The 23,002-nt window shown below is 46.2% G+C and overlaps 1 protein-coding gene across 1 annotated transcript in view; it reads right to left on the bottom strand.

Moving 5' to 3' along the window:
• Window positions 1-23,002, bottom strand: part of B4GALNT3 (beta-1,4-N-acetyl-galactosaminyltransferase 3) — a 62,920-nt gene that overhangs the window by 37,021 nt on the left and 2,897 nt on the right. The window lies entirely within an intron of this gene.

Here is a 23,002-nt window from a genome sequence, read left to right as displayed (position 1 = left end):
CCCCTGCTCAGAGCAGCATCACCTAAAGCAGGTGTTGAATACCTCCAAGGACAGAGACTCCACAGCTTCTTTTCCTGTTCCAGTGTCTGACTTCCCTTACAGCAAAAAAAAAGCTTCTCTTATATTTAAACAGAATCTCCTCTGCCTTGGCTTTTGCCCATTGCCTCCTGTCCATAGATGCCACTGAGAAGAGTTTCTCTCTTTTTTACTTACTCCCTTCTATCAGGTATTTATACACATGAATAAGATCTCCCTGAGCTTTATCCTCTCCAGGCTGGACAGTCCCACCCCTCTCACCCTCTCCTTGTATGTCAGATGCTCCAGTTCTGTAATCATCTCCATGGCCCTTGGCAGGACTCACTCTGGTGTGTCCATGTCTCTCACCTGGAGGGCCCAGAACTCAACATGACGTTTACAGATGTCACACAGGGGCTGAGCAGAGTGGAAGGATCATCTCCCTCAGTCTGACCTAATGCAGACCAGGAGGCTGTTGGTCTTTGCTGCAAGGGCACAGTGCTGGCCCATGTTCAGCTTGTTGTCCACCAGGATCCCAAGGTCCTTTCCTGCAAAGCTCCCCAAGGCTGTCTCCTATGGGATTCTTTGAAGCAGGTCCCTGAACATGGCAAAGTCTGCTTTCCTGAAGTCCAGGGCTGAAATTTGCCTTGTTCCAAGTTAATTCCAGTCTGTTCACCACAAGGTGAACAGGCAAAAATAACTTGTGAAACTAATTTTAAACCAGCCAGCCATCTAAACACATTGATAACTCTGAACTTCAAAAGTTTACAACTTCACTGCTTTTGGAAAATCTGCCTGTAAGTACCTTGGAAGCAGAAGTCCCAAGGGAAAGTGCCGGGATTTGAGCCAAGCCACACACGTGCCTTTTTAAAAGCCAACCTAAAATGGCAATGTAATTAACTACTTCAGAGTTTGCAAAATCACTGCGAGCCTTGCTCTGTCATTCTGTGCTCTCCATCTCCCCTTCTGATCTCAAGGCAATGCATAATCCACCTTCTTCACAGCAAGTTTCAAGTCAGTGATCAAAAATCTCTGTGATCCTGAAAAATGAGAATGGAGGGACAAAAGAGAGGAGATCGAATGCCAGAAGGAACTATGAGAGATCTTGTAAGCAAGTTGATTCTTCATGTCCTCACTATATTAATGAGGTAAGAATTTTTTTCATTTAAATAAAGCAACCACAGAATAAAAGCCAGGCTACCACATCAGCATTTCCCAGGATTTATAAAACTTGGAGCAGAACGTAAATCCTGTTTGCTGCAGGATGTTAGGGCTTTGACTATTCTATTTCATAATACACACAAGTGCCAATGTTAGACACGCTCTTCTACTTGGAGAATTGATGCCAAAAATGATGCAAGGGGATTTTTAGTAGTCGATTGTCTGTGAGCTTATCCATCAAAAAAAGTCCTGCTGTGATGGAATATTCTAACAGGTAAACTGGCAAAAACTCAAAATTGCTCACCTCTGCCAGGTTCCTTTCTTTGCTGCTCTGCCTTGGGTCTCAGTATCAGTTAAGCCAAGTGGAAGACCTGGTGTAGTGCATGAAATGGAGACAACACCATTTCAGAATGGCCTCACGTGCTCTCGTACGCCTTCGTTCTTTTAGCCGACATCAGGAGTGACAATTGCACAACATATACCACACACTGGATTTTTACCTGCTTTAAGGATCTGGGCTGCTTGAGTGAATTTTACCACACCTTTTTTTTTGCAATACTGACTGAAATATTAGGTGTTCATTCAGCACTGGTTTAGACATAGTGCAAAAATAGGGCTTTCAGCCTGCCTGAAAAGCAGCTGTTTTGATGTTTGAAAATTCAGCAACCCTAAGAGCAGGACCCACGAAGAGACAGGACAAACATTGTGAAGAGTAAATATGGAACGAGCACAAGTCATTACTGCACAGGATCAACAGGGGTGCATTAGCCCATGAATGCAACTGCATTCACACAGCTGGTGAAATTCAGGCATGTCCTGGATGCCAACATGCTCTCCTTGACTGTTCCCCAATCAACATTTGATGGTGAGAATAATGCTAACCTGTTTGATTCACAGAAGCACTGTGAGACTCAATTATTTCACTTTCTAAAACACCAAAAATTACAAAGATGGAGAGTCCAATTCGCACTCAGACTTACTCAGACTTGTTACAGAAATGCTACTGGTTCTATTTGAAAAATCAGGCCCTGGGCACTCTGAACCTCATTAGAAAAATGAAAAAAATGCTTTCTAGTAAAAAAAAAAAAAAAATCTCATCTCTGCATCTCTGAAGCTGGCAAAGTTAGCCTCACTGGGCTTAACTTCAAACGCTTATAACTTTGCATAATTGGGAAATATCAGAATAAAATTTTTTATGCATCTTTGCACATGATCAAAAGCACGACTGTCACAAAACCAGAGACACACAGCATGTTCCAGACTCTTGGTGATATCTGGTCCCTAAAGCATTCAGTTGCTGTAAGCAACCCTTGTGGAGCCATGTCCTTAATGAATATTTTTAACTATTTTGGGTCATCTCAAATAAAAGAAGAGTTTAATTAGCAACTTCATCCTTGCTACAGACTATTTGAGTCACGAAAAAACAACAAGTAGACCATGCATGATTTTCCACCAGACTCTATACAAATTTTTAGGATATTTCTAAAATCGAGACCCACAGCTAACCCCAGAAAGTCTTACAGGTCTTCTTTATAAAATTTGAGCTCATTTATGCTAGCAATGTGATGGGTTCTCTCTATAGGTAAGCTCTCACCCAGCAACAGCTCAAACGACAGGAAACACATCCCAGGCATAACATCATTTTAAAATTATTAGCAAACAGGAAAGATGACAGAAGAGAAAAAAAAAATCATGATTTTTCTAACAACTCTGGAATAACAAGATGACTGTCCAGTTGTTCCCATCTCTTCTCAGCTGGCCTCCATATGCTTTTCATTTAATTTCTTTTGCCCCTCATTCCCTTGCCTCTCAGACTCTTACAGCCTCTGACTGTTCTGGGGGAGAACGCAGACCTTCCTATCTCCCAGCGAGCCCCATGAGCCTCCTCCTTCAAGCTCTCTCATGTTTCCTGGTGAGCTCTGTCTCCTCTTTCATCATCTGCCTGCAAGTCCTGCCCCAGTCTTACAGCACTGGAAAGAAATGCAATCCGACAGCATTAATAAATGATAACTGGTCCCTCCTCTCCCTTTCATCTCCTCTTCTCTGGCCGTAAGCAATCCGCCTGCTCCCAAGGCAATGCATAAGCACGGGTCAGGATGTGGTGCTTCCATGTCAAGCCTCAGGACTGACGTCAGGACAGGCTGCAATCTAAGCAGATTGGTGACCAAGCCAAAATGTTGCTCTCCTCTGCTGCCCCAACTTCCTGCTGACACCTTGAGTGGAGAACAGCTGATGGGTCCAGCTTGACAGACAACAGGGGCTTCCATCCATCCCAGAGGACTTCTCCAGCAGCCTCCCACACCCTCAGAGCTCAAGGCACCACTACATTTTATCTGGAGACCCCAGATTGCTCCCACCTCCATCGTAGCTCCCGAGAAATCAGTCGTCACTCCCTGGTCCTTCCTTGCTTGGCGCCCAAGGCTCTTCTCACAAAAGCCCATCAGATTTTGTGACTCATCCCTCACCCCAGGGTAAAGCTAAGAAAACAAGCAATGATGACAGAGAAAAGAATAATTGTCATATGAAAAAAATTTATAAGCTATTCTTCCCACCCAGGATTTCCCCCTCTCAGACATGAGAAAAGCACCAATTAAACCATTACAGCAGGCTCCCAGAGCCCCAGCAAGGGCTGAGTGTGATGGACACCAAACGGCCCCGCTGACTTCTGACCTGCTACAAGGGCCTGGGGAAACCCTTAGTGCTCATCTCTTTACAGTGTAGGGTCACATCTCTTGCACCAAGGAAGTTCTTTCTCCTCCCTAGTCTGACAAGATGTAGCACCAAACTCAAATAAATTGGTGGGAGTGGGGAAATTCTGGTGCTTGTGAACCCGAGACAGAAGAATAAATCCCTAGTGAAATCCCAACTGCTTCAATGCCATGAGCAAGGCAGGAGCTTAAGAGGAGCACACTTGTTCAGCAACACAATGTGCAGATTTTAATCAGGACCCACGAGATGCCAAAATGCAATTCCAGTCAGAGGTGATACAGGACAGCGTCTCAGTATCCTGTATTTTCTCTCTTCTAGTAGCTTGCTCCCGTACGCTCAGCTTTTAAATCAAAAGGATGTTTTCTGACCAATGCTGCTGCAAACCAAACACTGAAAAACCAAGCCAGGTTATTTTTTGCTCTTTAAAAACAAAAACACCACCCACCAGGGATTTTGTCCAGTGGTCAAAACCACCCAGCTGCTCATTTGTGTGCACAGCTGTATACAGTTTGTATGGAGCTGTACAGCCACGGGAGCGGAAGGAACAGAGCAAAACCGAGCTGCCACAACCAGCAACAGTAAAAAGATTCTTTTTACCCTCATCTTCCCAGTAATTAAGGTAGTTTTCTTCCAGTTTTCTGGGTGACTGAACCACCCTGGAAGAATCAACCCCAACATATTTTCAACCCATGTTTTGGTTTACTCAGAGAGGGCCAATTTTTAAATCGCTTCTTACAAGCATTCACAACAGGCCTGGATTATCTAAGAGCAAGCCTTGGCCAAATCAGGAGGGGAGGAGAAAAAAAAAAAAAGAAAAAGCAATGCCCATAAAATGAACTGTTGCTAAATAACATCAAAATCTCCTCACATGTATTTGATCTGCTCCTGGAAGTTCCACATGCAAACACACAAAGTGAAATAAATATGCTAAATTACCTACTGCTATTTCTTCACTCAACTGTAAGAGCTTCTGCCAGAGATACAGTTCCCCCTCATGGAACAGAAACCGCAGAGGCCCGCCTAGGGTTACCCAGGAGACAGACATGGTCCAAACCTACTGAATGCTGCTGGTTTCAATTAGGGACCAGAGCTGGTGCTTCAACTTAGTCTTATAAAAAAGAGTCTATCTGAAAAGAAGCAGCACACTACCTCCCTGTGCAGGAAATAAAAGCCTTACGTAGGAATTTAGCAATTAGCAGATCACACCATTGGTTCATCCCATCAGATAATCCACCTTTGACCAGCAGCCAACATCTAATGTTTAAAAAGCAGAAGAAAACAACCTTCAAAAGTACCTTTAGCTGTCTTACAGAGAAAAAAAAATAAAAGTCCTCATGACCTACACAGTCAGCTTATGCCCTGCAGCACAAATTGTGATTACTCTTTTCTTATCGTAAATAGTTGCAAGTGTTACCATTACTCATAAAATTATCCAACCCTTAAAAAAAATTCCAGCCACACCACTTGCATCACTGGCTGCTGCAGCACCAAATGAACTATGCTGAAAGTACCCAGCACATATACAACAGACTTATTTTACAAATAATGCTTTTTAAGTTCATGGTGTAACTCCCGTTAAATGGTATGGTGCTGAACAAACACCAAGAAAGAGACTGATTTCATTTCTAGAGCCACTTCTAATTCTGCTGTAGGACCTGCTTTAACCTGTCTCTCTTCATGGAGTGGGGGGAAAGGTATAGATATCTTACACAAGTAAATCCTATCACAAGTAAAGCTCTTCTGCCTCATCCTTTGCTGTTCCTTCCTCTTGGTCCTCCTCAGACCTCATGATACCCCTGAGCATGGAAACACAGAGCTAGCTGCTCTGCTCCAGACAGAGATGTATCTGGGTTCAAGGGAATGTCATGCCTGTTTATGTTCCTTCCATTTTTAAAACAAAGCCACTCTGGACCATACTGGCTTCAGTCCAGTGGGAGCCCTACCACTGACTTTTGTGGGCTTAGATCCAGCCCTCGGCCTCACTCTACTTATGTTTTGATGAGCTGCAGCAAGCAAGGCAGCCAGCTTTGTTGTACAGCCAATTTTTTGTCATATAGACTAGTGAGTGACTCCTGGGTCGCTTTTCCTCCTGAGCAGCCCCTGCGTGACAATTTTTGAAAGAGGTTTGCTTGTGTTTTTCAGTTTCAGGTGAAAGGTGTCCAGTTTCACTGTGGCCTTTTCAGGCAACTCCAGTAACTCAGAGGAATCCAGTTATGCAGATGAAAGATGTATTGGTTTGCCCATATCAAATCTCATACAGCCTGACTTTAATTAGCTCCTTATGGCCTGGTTTTGAGCTCAGAAATGCCATGGTAAATATGGAGTAACTCTCCTGAGCAGCAGAGCTCGGGCCCTATGGTGAAATTCTGACCTTCTTTTACACTCCTGCAAGGGCTGGCCAGTAAATGGTGACGAGAGCAGCTCCAGGCAAAACCAGACCTCCAAGGCCCCAAACCCATCAAGTTCATCCATGTTCAAGCAGGGTACTTCCTGCAGTCAGGACCTTGCTGTGGCATCCTCTCTTCCCCTCCCATAAGAACTCTTCGGGGTGAGACTGCCTTGCCTAAAGACAATCCCTGGGGAAACCCAGGCATTTCAACCCAGCTTGACAACAGCACAAAGGACAGGAGAGTGAAGGGTGTCCCACTGTGGAGCAGATGAAGCTGGATGTTAGTCCTGCGAGGTTCACTTCAGTGCTAGCAAGTGCATGAGGATCTCTGTGGAGGTTCACCTGCTCAAACTGGGGCTGTGCTCAGCCCACACTTACAGGTCTCATGAGCAGCTCCCTGCACCTTCATGTCTTTCAGGGCACAGTGATGCCAAAAGCCACTGCTACATGGACATCTTTCTGCCACTCCAGTGCTGCCTTCGTCCATCAGCATATGATGTTACCATGTTAGTTCATCCATGAGGGATGGTGTTGACCTGCTGGCTCAGACTGTCCTCACCCAGCTGCCCCAGACCTAGTCTTTTCCCTTACCCACTAGTCCTGACCACTGCAGTTGTTTCCTTGGATGCTTATCTGTAACCCTAATCCTAGCTCATGTTCTGGCTATTTCCTCTTGATCCTTGGTCCCTTTGCAGCTCTTCCAGAAGATACAGTCCAAGCACAGCAGCCTTCTCTGTGACTTCCCCATCAGTGCTGCTGGCCATTTCACTTGTTTGAGCCCTGTGTCACCTACAAACTCTCACCCCAAACCATGCCACTCCAACAGCATCAATCTGACGCATCTGAATACAAGTCCCATCCAAAGTAAGCAGCACTGAAATGCTCCTACCAGGCCTGCATGGTTTTTCCAGGTTTGATGGTCTGCACTAATAACAGCCAAGCACAATCTGGGGGAAGGCAAGAGCTCCATTTTGCTTTACCAATCATCTCCCCTTCTCACAAGGCACTGCAGAATCAGCTGCAATAAGCTGCACTTTGCTCTGTTTGAGGTCAGTAGGACTTTTGCCACTGCTCTTCAGAGAAAAACCCCTTGGCTTATCCGCTTCTGCTGAAGGATATGGATAGGTTCCTGGAAATGCTGTATTATGGTTTATGCTGGTACCCAGTCCAACTACAGCTCTTTCTCATACCACAGTTTAGCCAAGTCCTTCTTGATTAACCAGCTTCTTACTCCACCATTGCCAGATCCCCAAGCAAAGCTCACAGGACTGTCACCAGAGTCCCTGCAGACCTTTGCCCAGCAGTGTTGTGATTTGCTCAGGCCAGGTATGTGGTGGGGTACCACAGAGCTACTGTTGCTTACTGCCACCAGCAGCCCACAGTTGCACAAGGAGGTTTCTAGAAGTTGCCAAGAAGCCCAGATGACCTGATAGAGCCAGCATCTTCCCTGAGATAAAATACATGGATAAAAACAACCGTGTGCACATGGCCAGGAGGAAGCATTCTAAATCATGGCACAGTCCACATGATTGTTATTTGCAACAGTTGTAGCTGGCCCAGGAGCTGGCTCTGTCCAAGCTGCCTGGGAACAGTAGCAGAGAGGAAATCGAGGCTGGGTAAGAGCAGGTGACAACTGTCTTGTAGGAACAAGGTCTGATATTCACTTGTACTTCTCTCTGAGTCATTAGAACTAGGTAGGTCCCCAGAGACCAGCAGCAACCCACGCTGAGCAAGGAGGGTGGCTGGGCTCCAGGTTCATACCCCTAATTTCCCCATTTCCACCCATTTCAGCCAGTGTCACCTACTTCATACCCAGTTCCCATGGCCACAACCTGTCAGCAACATCTCCTCTCTGCAACATCTCCAGCACCATAATGAAAGGCAGAAGGGCTTTGACATCATGCATTTTGATATATTCACAAGCACCCCTCCTTCTTTTTATCTTATATTTCTCAGGCAACACAGAGAAGGTCCATGAGCTCCTGGGAGCCAGGAGAGCAGAGAGGCAGCACACAGTGACACCAACTCCCTGTACAGACCTTCACATCAAAGCCTTCCTGCAGGACAGCTACTAAGTCAGGCACTGACAGGTTCTGCCAGGACAGGAAATCTGGCACTGAGCACTGTGGCTGCTGAGGAGACCCTCTGCACGAGTTCCCTTCAGCTGTGGACAGAGCAGACCTGGCCCTCTCAGTGCACCAGCAGAACAAAACTCAGTTTGAAGTTTTATATCAAAAAATTGGGAAAATTTTATACAGAGGAAGGAGTTGGTGCGGGATAGTGTGAGAATTTGAAATGTAAGTGCATGGTTGCAACCCTAGAAAGGAAACTTGTAAGTGCCATGGCCATGTCATGTCTTATTTATTCCAGGATCTGACCTCTCACATACATCAACATCGCTCTCCACCTTAAAGGAAGCCAGAAGGGAAAAAGACTGTAATATACAGCAAGCTGTGCAGTCCCAGGAGTTTGGCAGGAGAGAGCAAGGCTTTCAAGGTCATGAAAACATGGAGGAGAACACTATGAAAGAGCACTAAGTAGGTGAGGTCAGCAACATGCAGGTACTTGCATGCTGGGGTGGCCAGGTATGTATAAAGAGGAGTTAATGTATGGGGAGCACATCTACACACCCAGAGAGCACCGAGAGGAGGTGGGTGGACAGCCTCAGAGATGAAGGGATGGAGCCTTTTGGCAGGAGGACAGATGTTTTGCAGGGAGGAGCAGAGCGATGCGGGGCTTTGGGTGTGCCTCCATGCCAGAGCGGGTGGGGAAGCCGGGATGAAAGGAAAACTGGTGCAGCAGCACAGAGGAGCGTGTGCTGCAATCATCGGCACGCAGGCTGGGGTTATCCAGGTGCTGCTGACTTACCCTGGGCAGGGAGATGGTACAGAAATTGCAGCACACAGCTGTGATGTGCCTACGTAGGTACAATGGTGCCTTGGGACAATTTTATGTGGGAGACAGCAGCACCTACTAGATATGTACTGTTTACTGAAGTCTCTCACCTGGGGCACTTTCACCCTACACAGAGAGGACTCTTGGCTATCACCACGCATGAGGGAAGACAACAGGAGAAAACCTATGTTGACATGGGACCAAATCTGGAGGGAGAGGTCATCTAACAGTGCCTGAAACCACTTGCTCCTCTGGTTGATAAGTGTAGAACACGGCCTGTATCACCCACAGTGTTTTAAGACTGCACCCAAGTCCGTGATCTCACGAATCCCAGACTGTGTCTTAACATTAACCCTAATGGTAAAACATCAGAGTAGAGTGTGATGAAGTGTCCCACACCCTGGCTCTATACAAAGAAAACACTGCAGCCCCCAAGGCTTTTATGCAGAACAGTAAAGTATAGTAAAGCTGGTGTCAAAGACGTGCCTCTGGCCTCTAAAACAATTCACCAAGCATTGTCAGCAGGTTGTTTAAGAGCAGCAACACACTGCTTTAGCTGCCAAAACCCTCACCTCACCTCCACACTGTGGCCTTCTCCAGTTCAGAATGAGGAGGGAAGAGCTGCAACTAGATGTTCATTACAGATCAGCTCCATGCAGGCCACCTTGGGTCAACAAAGTGCAAGTAAAACTGCCCTAAACTAGCTCAGCTGTCTGCCACGCAGTGGAGCTCCACATCAAATTCCCTGGCTACCTGAAACAACACAAAGTGAAGTACAGGTGCTGCAATTCCTCTGTTGGGAAACAATCATTCTTAACCTGGAGCAAACAGGTTTCATTAGATGTGCTCAGCAAACACAAGGAACATGGGTGCTTTTGGAGCACAGGACACTTCAAAGGTGCTATCATGAGGCTATCTTGGTACGCAGTGCAAAGGTTAGACCTTTGTTTTCTTGGGAGATTCAATTGCTAGTTTCTGGACTCTGGGCTGATTTGGTAATACTTAAGAGTCCACAGAGACCCTGTATATGTGGAAAATGTCTAAGTTTTGAGATAGATACACCTGCAGAAAGTAAAGTTACAGCCATTTCTTTACAAAGCTACAGATACAGACAGTACTATCACATATCTTTTAAATAATAATAATAATAATAACAATAATAATAATAATAAAAATCTGGATTACTTACAAAGGAATGCAACGAAATGCACACAGGAATTCGTACAGTTTCATTTAAGCCATATAGTGAAATGACAATCCCAAGCACCCACAACAGACATAGCTAGTAAAATCCTAAAGCATTAGAGAAGAATCACAGCCTAGGTGCCTGCAACTGTACAAATGTATCTACTACATTCATGAGAAAAATCACTGAGGCCTCATCCCTCTGCCTTGTCCTCAGAGCAGCTCTGCTAGAACTGCTGAGGTGGCCAGAGCTGGACAAGGGCTGTCCTGAGTGCTTGCTACCAGCACAAGAGGTGACTCAAATGTTTTCCTCCTCACTCACTCTCTCATTCTCTTTCTTTTTTGCTTTTTTTCACTTGTATATGCCTGCTCTGGGAGATCCCCCACAGCCATCAAGCACTGCCTGGTTTGAGGACCAGCCCAGTACATCATTCACCTGACCCATCCTTGTTCCAAGGGCCTCTACCCTCAGCCAAGCAATGTATGAAACCCCACTCTCCCAAAAAAATGTTTTTCAGTAATTAAAGCCTTAAGCTGCCTTTTCATCATATCACTCAACTATTAGAGAAACACACCCAGATCTAACATCACAGGATACAGTGGCCCTGCTCAGCCTGCTAATGAACCACCCAGAGGGAAGAATGCCAGGTCACCCACTTGAACCACTCCAGTTTCAGGGTCTGAGACAAGAATTATAAGCAGTCTTAAGACTTGCAGAGCTCAAGAAAGGCATCTCTGTGGATTTCAGCAGCTTAACTTTAGGAAGAGATCTCAGCAGACCCTGTAAATACCCATCTGCAGAGGAGAGGCAGCAGAATATTCCAGAGGTGGATTTTAAACAAACTGGTTGCAGAGCTAAATTTAGCATAGAGACATAGGGGCATGCTCCAAGCCATACTCCAGCCCTCCTCCCTTTGCCAAAGTTCTGGCAAAGCATGCTGTTCCAGCTTCAGGGAAGCACTGGTCCCTTCCCAATGCCTTCTCTAGGGTACAGGGGGAGGCTCCACGCTGCACGTTGCCTAAAGCACTTACTGTCACATAGCATCTTCCCATCAGCTCTGCAGGGCCTTGGGCAGGGGTGCTGACAGCCTGACTGGCACAGACAGAGAAGACAGACTCCTCCTGGACAGCCTCAGACAGCAAAGGCAGACCATTTCAAGTGGCTGTCTGGTTAGAAATTAGTATTATTGCCAGTAGTCAACACCAGAACAGAGTTCAGCAAGGGGAAGTGAACACAAAAGAACAATTTTCCCCACTTCTCAGTACATCATGATTATTAAGGACAAGGAGGTCCCTCTCATTGTTACCAGCAAGTGCAGGAAAAAGCCACTTTTCCACCACAGAACAGGATTCAGCTGGGAAAAGGCAAGTCCATCCTCTCAGGCTTGTGAGCTAAAGTGACACAAATACAAATGGCTTAAGCCCTCGGCCCCAGCAGTGCCAGAGCTCCACAGGATGACTCCAGTCCCAGCCCTTGTGCATTCCCTGTGCCAGCACACAGAGCCAGGAGCTACCAGGAGTGTGGGGTGCCAGCATCAGGGAGAAATCTTGTACTAGAGGACTTGGCAGATCTGCGTGAAGGGGAAGGAGGAGGACACAGCCACCTTCTCCCCCAGCCTCGCAGTAAGTCTGCAGCTGGTGGTGCTTTCTTCACCTTGCTGGGCTCCAGGCAAATAAATCCTTTCCAGCAAAAACAGTAGCCCTGAACAAGTCCTCTTGCAGCTGTAGGAGCCATATTTTCCCATCTACTTTATACTTTGCCTTTCTTTAACCATGCTAAAAATACCATTATGTCCTTCACACAGACAGTCCTCATTCGACCTCCGGCAGGGAAAAGGAAACTCACTTCAAAGTTTTGTTTCCTTTACTTCACCAGAATAAAATCACAGAGAGGCACTTGCAGGAAGGAGGCACGTGTCCTGGAGGTGAGATGGGAGCAAGGATGGACCCTGCCAGTATCTCATCCCATCCAGTTCCTGGAGCTCTCTCTTTCCCATACACATTAGGTAAAGGAGAGCTGGCAGAGGCTAGCATGCACCCTCTGTACACACCTCCAGACACAAATAGAGAGGCCACTGTCCTGGTTAGCTGGTCAAATGCATGAGACAGAGCTAGTGCAGCTATCCCAGCTGCTCTCATTTCACTGCTATTTGCAGGAAAAGGCGAACGTCACCTCCCTTTCAGCAGGAACCATGAACCTGCCTTCCTCTTTCTTTTTTCTTATTCCTACAGTTGGCTCAGCTTTCCCCAGCAGCAGTGACAGCCAACCCTTGATGGAAAAACAGAAATCTCAATGCAAATCTTGTTTACATTTACTCTGACCTTTATTAGGCTGTCAAGGGGTGCTCATTTTGCTCCACCACACCATGTTGTCCCCCAGACTGCCTCCTCCAGAGCTGTCAGGACCAATAATGTGCAAAAGCCAGGGTAGTTTTCCCTCCAGTGCTCACGGTTTGCCGTTGTGCTGCCCTTACACATACTGCAGAGGGCCTTTCCAAAAGTCTTGGACAGAAGGAATAGGGTTTAAGGTAACAAATCCTCATCTAAGCTGCACCCTTGCACCCATTTCTTGCTCTGGGCTGTGCAGTTTGGGCAAGTGCAATGCATGAGAAAGGTCAGAGGTGCGACCTGTATTCTGGGGGCCCAGACAAATTCCTGCCACTGCATTACACACGATAGCAAAATTGGTTCTCAAAAGGCAGGGCAGCAGCATGCCTGGGGAAGCCAAACCAGCAGGGCTGTACCAGCAGAGCAGGCTGAGTCCAGCAGAATAATGAAACGTGCACTGAATTCCCCCTGCACTGAATTCATGTGGAACCCAGTTAATACTTTTCCATTCATGGACACTAAGTATTTCAAAAGGATAAATAATAATTGTCGTCAACACCTTTGACACTGAGGCCAATTGAGGCATGGGAGGCTGAAGCAGCTCGTTCTTAAGCCTCGGCCGCAGAGATAAGGATGTTGTGCATCCCTGTTTGCCAAAATCTGTGCTGTAACCACTAGACCACAGCCCCTTCTGGAGCCCACTCTGTAATAGAGAGCAAACAAGTTCTCATTTAGGGTGAGGACTACGGGGGCAGTGAAATCTTCAGCAGCTTGTTCTGGCAGAGTGGGAATGGTGAATAAAGTAGCTTTCTTAGGGCAGCCAAACCCCACATGTGCCCAGAAAACCTTTCCACAAGTGAGGACACGCCTGCAGCTCTGAAGATGTACAGGAGCAAGAACTGGCCTCCCTGGCTGTTTATATGATATTCAAAGGGAGACCGAGAAGGAAACAGAGCTCTGAGAGTCAGGATTTCCTACTGTGTCCCAAGACCATCCTGGCAATGCCCTGTGCTCCCCACTGCTTCAGCATCCTCCCAAGCACCCCCATGGCAAAGCATCCCCAACCCTTGCACGGAGTCCTCCGGAGAAGCCAGCAGGCACGCAGGGTGCACTGTGTGGAGAGATTTGAGGTTGTTTTCCTCCCTACCCCGCCAGGCTCAGCTGGGTCAGACACAGCACTTGGCAAGAGAAGAGCTCCCAGCTAATTTTAGCCTCTGGCTCTCCACCCAGCAGCAGCTCAGCTGCTATGGAAAGCTGGGCAGCACCGAGGTGAGGGCTGGGAGGCGCTGCCTTAAAATGGCCCACGCGACCACACGCTGCCAGCTAAATATAAAACAGCGGCGGGCAGGGGGTGCCACGCTGACTTGGGCTGAAGCAAATCCCTTCCCCACTGCCAAGAGATGGAGTAAGAACAAATTTCAGCTCCCTGGGATCTGCTCCCAGACCCAGGCAGCACTCACGAGACTCTCTGCCCAGAGGAACAATTGAGGTTGTAAACTTGCAATAGGATCCCATATTTTACATATTTTTGGACAGTTCTGGAGCTGGTGCACCTCGGACGACAGTGTGGCCTGCTGAGCAAGCACCACTTTGCAAACACTGCTCATACGACAGCCTGGTCTGGCTCCTTCCCATAACGGTCCTTTCTCTACCATGTTGCCTACTACAAAATGGTTATCCAGGGATGGGATGCTTTCCCTGTTGAGTCTGAAATGTTGGAGTCCTCGCTGTGGGAGTTGGTGCTTGGGGTGGGAGTTGAGCAGGGCGAGTTTTCCCCTCAGTCTGGATGCAAACTTGCACTGGTTCCAGCAAATAACACCCATCCCTCTGTGCAAGAGAAAAACACCTAAAAGGCATGGAAAGATGGAAAGGGAGCCATGAAGATTATGACAGGAGCAGCAAATTCAGAGTTTCTGGATTAAATGTTACCTGACTGTGGACCATAGGACTATGTGCAAACCAAGCCTCTTTTCTTTGATTTTCAGAGTGCCTACAGAAAAGGGATTTCACAGACTTTGCAAACAAAGAGGGACACGAGAAAAATTCCTGACCACATTAGCAAATCCTTTTTCTACAGAAACAACTGGCAAAGTGCTGAGCCTTTGCTAGACACCCAGGACAAAACAGGTAACCATACTCTGCAAATACAGAGGAGCATCTGCAGCAATGAGCACAATGCTCTACAAAGGGAAACCAGATGTCTTGGCAGACACCCACCACAGTAAAAAGCCACCATGGTACTAATTTTCAAGGCACCAAACACTCGTATGACACCAAATACATTCTTAACCATCCTGGTAGAGCTGCTTATAGTCCCCACCAGCTTCTGTAATTATTATCCCTGCATTTTCCTCCACCCTTTTTAAATACAAGTTAGCAGTTTACTCTGTGCCCTCTTCTTTCCACATCTCCTCTCTTTTTGATTTCTGTTGATTCCAGCCTCTCTGTTTCACTGAAATCCCAAGTACTTGCTTCTAATTTAGCCTTCAGTTCCTTCCCCCATACAACTTTTTAGTGGCCATTGGCATTTTCTGATTACTCTGCTCCAACACTCACCTCACTATGCCCCACTTCTGGCCACTTCTTACTTTTGTTAAATAATTCCTGTCATTTGTGTTTCCATATGATGCTTCTTCTCTTCTGCTGGTCTTGTCTTTCACATTTCTTTCTTCCTCTACTTCTGCATGAGGTGCAAAACATGCTAATAGTTCTTTCCCCTCCTTGATGACAGGTGAAAATAAAATTTACAAAGAAACTAAATTTAGGAAAAAAAAAATAAAACAAACCAACTAATCATGCCAGTTGGGAAGCATGGAGTTTTGGGACAAAGCATTCAAGAAAGAGTACTGGAAGACCCAGAGTTAACTGGCAAAGCACTTACAATTTGCAAAGCAAAGGAAATCAGCTGCATGGCTGGAGCTGATGGAATGCAGACAGCGATCAGACAGCACAGACAAACTGAAATAATACTCGCCAGACTGAGGCAGGGTACAGTAGGAGTTCAAAGAGGGAGTGCATCCTCCCCTGCCCCACCAGCACACACAAAAGACCCTCTTCCCCACTGCAGCAGGAGGTTTGAGTCAGTGAGACACACCTGGAAAGGCCCTGCAAGACCTGCAAGGAAGGGTGGCATGTTTGGAGGAATCACAAGTGCAGAGCATGACTACGGGGGCAGAGCAGCTTTAGCATCATCTGGACTCCTTCAAAGTAGCAGCTGGGATGAAGATGAGGGCTCAGAGAGAAGAGAAAGGAATGTGAGAGGTAGAGGCATTTATTAGCTGCAGACTAGGTGCAGGTGAGCAGCACCGTCCCAGCAACAGAGAAACTGCCAATGGATGAAAAGGCGCTGGCAGGAAAAGCAAATAAAATTCAGGCTGAATGCCGGTAATCTTAGCTCCACTACTGGAGAAGGTGAACAACGTGAACAAGTAAATACAGATGATCAGCTACAGCCAGTAACTACAGGGGAAAGGAAAACACCCAAGACCAAGGTTAAATTCTGTCAAAATGTGGTCTCACAAGTGTTCCAGTTCCCTGGAGAAGCAGGAACCAAAACAGCAGAGACAGATTTAGAATACATCTATCCAAGGATAAATAAGCTCCCAACATAGAACAACCCGGAGCAGTACAACTGTCCTTCAACTCGCACACCTTACAAAGCTCTTCCTGACTGAGGAAGTGGCTGAAAAAGAGCTGGATCAGGAAAGACTCTGGGAATCAGTGACAGAGATGGGGCAGCCAAGGAGTCTGAGCAGAGTGAGGTGAGATGAAGCAAGCCCTGACAAGCTCCTCCTCAGGCCCTGAATAATTAAACATCTGTAATAAAGAGAGTTTTGCCCCTGCCTGTGAGGGGAGAGGAGAATAATGGTTGATACCAAACCACTTTTGGGGCCTGAGGTGCTTGCAGCTGGTGGTCCAGCCAGCACGTGGAGACAAACCAAGCATCAACTTGGCAAAACCTTTTTCTACAAACCAACATTCAGGCTATGTTAAGAACTTAAATTCCTTCTAGAACCCATACAAATTTAGATCCATGCAGATATTTGCTCAGGCATGGTGACAGTCCTAGAGGATCATCACCCGAGGCTTGGGAAAAGCTAGACCTGCTGGGTTTACCTAAAAGGGACTACATAACCTAAATGTCAAAAAGGAAAATAAAAATTTAGAAGTGAAGCAGTTGGCAACAGTAATACCAAGGCTGTTGTCAGGGTGCCTGTCTTAAAAGCAGCAGGAAAGGACACAGTGATACTTGGAATAGTGAATGACATCAGACAAATTATAAATGCTTGGGGAAAAAAAAAATGTGTTTCAGAGCTAAAGCATCCTACAGGCACAGGGCTTGAGTTTCAGCTGAGAAACTGAAAGAGAAATGACGAAGGTTTGGCATTTTGAGAATAAGTAGTAATTCAGTGATCCACAGCCGACACACTGGTTGATTTTTCTGTACAAGCCTCTTTTACAAACTGAATATAAGCCTAAGGGAGAGATGGTGATTTCAGACACTTGATAGCACAGCCCACACTGCCTGTTTCACAGGTTTGGGTGAGAAGGAACCTTAAAGATCATCTAGTTCCAACACAGCCTTGAACACTTCCAGGGATGTGGCACCCAGAGCCTTTCTGGACAATCTGTTCCAATGCCTGACCACCCCCACAGCCAGGGGCAGTTCCCTCAGCCTGCCCTTGAGTACCCCAGCCCCACACCATCTTGAAGACCATGGGCTGGGCCCACATCCCACACACCAGTGTCCTTCTTGGACTGGGGAGACTGAGAAGGGACAGAGGAGTCCAGATACAGTTGCCAAAGTACCAAGTAAGAGAGGAGGAAATTATTTGTACTGTTCTTTTGTTTGCTTTATTGTTATATTTTTAATTATTGCCAATATTGAAAAGAAATCCTAACGAAGCAGCCAGGCAGAGGCCAAGGAGGGAGGTTCACAAGCCCTGGAAGTGGTGGGGTTTCCTTACACTCCAAGGTTCACCCTTGCTCTCTAGTTTTAAGAACAAACTTTCTCCTTGCTTTAGACTTTAATAATGCACTCATTCTTAACATCTTGGCTGGGACGTTATTTTGAATTTCCAAGTAGATGCAACAGCTCCCTCCCATTGGTATGAGAGTACAGGCTATGGGTCATAATCACTGTTCACAAAATTTCCTCTGAAATAGTCATGCATCGATGTTTTCAAGACATAGAAGTCGTCTCCCTTTGCAATTGCTATTTACTCCTTATGTTACGCAGATAATTCACCTCTGGAAATTATAGCTCAGTCAGGTTTGATGGGAATACTTGGTTTTGGCAGATTGTTGGTTTATTTTGCATTTTTGATGGAAAACAAATAAAACACTCCCAGCTGGCCTGCTTACAACAAAACACGGACTGTGGCAGCTAATGCAGAGTGAGCTGCTGCAGCAGGTAATTGAGGCTATTAGTACAGGGTGGTCTGGACAGGATATCCTCAGCCCATTATAAATTTTGTTCTGCAGCTCAGATGGGGTTAATAGCACCCAGACATGACTACTGAAATTTTACAGAAAATTACATTACAAAATATAAATAAAACTAATTTAGGAAGTGAAGTATTTATGAGAAGGGCTGGAGATATCTTAACTAGGCTCAAATGAGCGGCAGTGCTGAGGAAGCTGTCGGAGTTGCCAACGCCAAATACAGGGGCCAAGTCAGACAGCCCACACCAATGACATGGAAATAAGTGGCCTCTTGAAGCAAGGTAGAAACAGATTTATCTAGAAGGGCAGGAAAAAATTCACATATCATTAATGTAGATTGTCCTCACTCCAAGAGAACTCTACCAGGCAATTCTGCAGCCATCACAGGTGATTACATAGATGAAATATTTTTACAGTTAAATGGAATATAACAGTATCTGACAATGAACTGTTTAGTGTGTGTGAATTTACACAATTTCAGCGAAACACAGACTTCCATGTAAGCCTACTAGTTCCTAATTCTCCCAGTTCAGAGGGTTTGAGGAAAAGAGCGTTACAAAGATAACGCAGTCCTGTTATAGTTAAGTCTCTGATCCATATTCATCGTTTTTAGATTACTGACCGGCACTGGCTGTCAATTTCCAATTAGTAAAAAAAACCCTCAAGAATATTTAAACTGTCTCAAATCAACATCAAGGTCACTGAGGTGGAAACCAGGAAGGAAGGATAGCCTGGGACTTACCGTTTGCATCTCTGATGGAAAACAGTGACGCAGAAAAGGAAAAATATCCCAAGATGTGACTTTTGCCACATAAGGGTATCAGATAGACCTACAATGTAAAGCAGTAGGTGACAGCTTATCCCCCTTGTTTTAGAAATTGGAAAAAACCCACACTGACCTCTTTTCCCCATCAAAATTTAAAAAAAAACCTCAAATGGGAAATAGTCACAGAATGCTGAAATAACTAAGGCTTAAGAAATTATAAAAACAGAATTAATGACCTCTTAAGAAAGTCATGATGGTTCAGGGTGACTCATAGGTCCACTCGACAGTCTTTGGACTGTCTGGACTTATCCAACATCCCAAAGACTATTTGAATCTCATTCTTCTATGCAGTTGATTTAAAATATTTATTATGGCAACAGGAATTATTTTTCTGTGACGTCCTAGGAGAACTTAATGGCAGCATTATTCCAGACCATCTAAACATCTCAAAGCATAGAGAACTCTCTCCGGATCGGGAATATCAAAGCCTTTGTGCTTTGGCATGGGAAAGTCTTCTAAGGAAAACAGAAACACCGAGCTGCTCTGGTCAAGATCCCAGTGTATTTTGGCTTGGCTGATGACACACACAGACTATGAATTTCTAACGTCATGAGAAGGATAAGTATCTAAGGACCAGATTCACAACTGTTTCCACCCATGGATCTTTCTGAAATCTCACACCACATCTAAATGAGACAGCTTATTTCCTTTTCTGGAAAGTCCTTCTTAGCTATTACTGCAAGCCTGAAAAAAGCAATTGAATTGGGAAGCGACTGGAAGACAGAACATCAGCGCACAGCAAGAACAAGTAGGAAAGGGCAACGCAACAAAATATATAATCCCGTGAACTCCTGAGGCCAGCGCTGTAAGCACTGGAGAAAGAAGCCCATCTTTACTCCATTCCCCACTGCCACAACCTACAAGGCAACCCCTGCCCTCAGGAGGACATCCTGCTTTTTACCATATTGCAGATGTCAGTACTTTCAAACCACCAGATGAAAGCTGATGTCCATCATCTCTGAGCACGACTCTTCCTTCACATCTGTCTGACCTTGCAGGTGAGAGAAGGCAGAGCCTTCACATTACTGTATCACACGTGGAAACACATCTCCAGAAGACAATAGCATTCCTCTGCCAACCCCACAGTTCGGGGGAGATGCACAGGAGGGCCCCCCTCTGAGATTGAGTTATCCTAATCCAGTCCAATTCAAGACAGGAAGGTGTGGTGCAGGAATACAAGCTATTCTGGCACACCACTACACAAATCTGTCACAGGCAACATGAGTACATAAAGAGATGGTGCAAGAGTTTATTTATAATAAGTAATCTTTGCAAATTACTTGGGAATCTGCTAGGGCCAGACGAACTGTGGGGCGAGTTCCAAGAAAACAAACACTTACCTGACTTCAAGTCAGGTGGTGAAAAAAGCCAGGTTCACAAATTACCTGCAGTACATGCCCCAGCAGCAGTGAAAGGATACACTGACCCAGGACAAGTATGGGATAGCTGGCATGAAGTCTGGGCATCCCCTGCCTGCTCTGTCAATCAACCTCACAACCAAGCTAAAGAATGATCCATATTGCTCTCCATATTCTCAATATGGAATGATCCATATTGCTCTGGATTCTCCATTGAGCCTGTGATAGTGGTCCGTGCTATGAATATGGGCCTGGGGATGTTGGCTCCCTTTACATACACCAGTGCAGAGCAGGATACAACAGCACTTCAGATCACCCTCCAGGAAGACTTAACTGGCCACCTGGAAGTGAAAAATCTGCCCCACCTGCAGTGCCCATCCTGCAGCTACAGGCCAACAATGTGCTTTGGGGATCAGGGTTGCTTGACACAGGTCCTCGTGAGCGAAGGTCTCACTAGTGCCTTCAAAAGTACAAAAACACCACACGCAAACTTCATGGTACAGACACTTCCTTCAGTCAGGACAAGGTGCTTCGGGGGTGATAGTTTAACTCTTCCTCAGCTTCCACAGAGTGGAAATAGATACTTCAGACACCACTGGAGAGCCACATGGTCTGATTTCTCGCCGTGTGCACTAAGTAACCCTCAGAGCAATTCTCTCTGCAAAAGAACGATACTGTGCATGCACAGGCAAGTCACTCGCGTGTGAGCGATTGCAAAAGTCAGTCCGTGTGCATGTGAATGAACCTGTGCACGTGAATGAACCTGTGCACGTAGGTGGGCTCCTCTTTATGCTTCTGAGAGTGCCTGGGCATGGAGGTGAGAGAAGGAAGCTGATACATTACAATAAATGACCAATTTCAGCTTCCTGCCAGCTCCTTCTCTCCCACAAACACAGGCACCTGTCCATTCACACCAACACCTGGGGCAGTTTTTAAGCAACTCGCACTGCTCCATAGTAGCCTGGATGCCTGAAGATTAGAGCTCACCGTGGTGGAGGGATAAGAAACCAATGCTCTGGGAAAGGAAAGGGACACTGAAGATGTACATACTGCAAAAGTCTTGCCAAAGGACTTTTTTATTTGCACATCTCCATGGTTTCTTCTGAACCCCTCCTATTTCCCGCTTCAGAGAGTGGGAGTGCACACTACTGAGGTAGAAAAGCAGCAGTCTGAGAATCTAGAAGCGAGACAGAAATCACCAACACAGTCCAAGATAGGAAGATAACATACAGTGTTATTTACACACAACAATAAAATGTGGAGGAACCGGGGTAGGTTGAAGCAGCCAAGAGAGGCAGGTTAAAGAATGCCCCCCCCTCATTCCCTGTTCCTACAAGCTGCACCTCCCAGGATTCTAATCTAATCCTGCACACCCTGCTTGTGCCTGGCTCAATGTAACCCTCACACCTGCAATAAAAGAAATCAGTGCAAACAATTTACAGACTCCTGAGATACCACGGTCTTTGCAGCAGAAAAAACCCCAGATTCTGCACAGCAACGGCTGGCAATGACCTCACCTCCAAGTTTCCTCAGGGATGGGGCTTGGGTTTTACTACGTTGACACAGGATTTTAAAGCAAAGGGGGATCACTGCACATCCTGCCTGCAAGCACAGCTCACTGACACCAGCTGTGCTCCCTCAGAGACACACCCTTCTGCTCAGGTGGGCCAGATGAGGCACTGCTGGGCACAGAAGAGAACACCAGAGGTAGCAGGAAGAGTTGCCTGACCCAACATCTTTTCCATTCAAACAGCATTGCAGCAGCTCTGGGAAGTGGCAGTGCCTTAGAGTGGGGGGTCTTCCCTGGGGAAGACCTGTTGCTGCACTTGTCCCTTCAAGCTCTGCTGCCAAGCCAGGGGCAAACAGCAGTAAAGGCAGGGTGCAGACCTTGCTCTCAAGACCTCTGTGCTTTCCTGGTGTTTTCTCCCTTGCCAACACCTCATTCACCCTTGAAATAATAAAGTTTTCCCGTCTCCAGCATTCACTTGCAGGAGCAAAGTGTGCTGTGTAGCAGCTTGTAAAGATGAGAAAAACATTCCTACTGGAGAGCCCACTCCACAGAGGTTAGGGCCTGTCAGCAGCAGGAGTAAACAGACTGTCTCCAGCTCCTCGGGTTTCTTGGCAGGGAGGCTGTATCCTGCCTGTTACAACTTGTTTTGGATGACAACAGGCCACATTTCATGTGAAGAGGGTGCCCATCTTCAACTCACATCAGCCTACTTGTTTTTCTTCACTCAGCTGTAAACACGTTTAAGATTCCTATAAATACCTATTGGGCAGCAGACCAGTCAAACATGCTCAATTAAGAGAAAAAAAAAAGGAAAGAAAAAGGCAAGCCCCACAACAACAATAGAAACATGGAAACACCCTCCTGCCCATGAGAGAACAGTCCTGTCAATAAAGCTCACAAATTTTTATCTTTTACCAGACTACTGCTCATTTTAGCATCACCTTCAAAGGGAACCCATTCTATCCTCTGTCCTTCTCCATCTCAACCTCCCTGACAGCCACAAACAGCCCAGATCAATTTTGTCCACATGAATCCCAACCCATGGTGTACACCAAGCACAAGGTCTGCACCTCAGGCTGATCCCTCAACCTTTGACTTTGACATTACAGCAAAGTGAACCTCACACCAGAGCCTGCCCCAGCACGTGGGGATGCAGCATCATGGATGCCAATGGATACCGA

The sequence above is a fragment of the Lepidothrix coronata genome, unplaced genomic scaffold (genome assembly GCF_001604755.1).
Source record: "Lepidothrix coronata isolate B3197 unplaced genomic scaffold, Lepidothrix_coronata-1.0 Scaffold10, whole genome shotgun sequence".
NCBI lineage: Eukaryota > Metazoa > Chordata > Aves > Passeriformes > Pipridae > Lepidothrix > Lepidothrix coronata.
The sequence above is the reverse complement of the archived record's forward strand: the minus strand, read 5'-3'. Positions and strand labels throughout refer to the sequence as shown.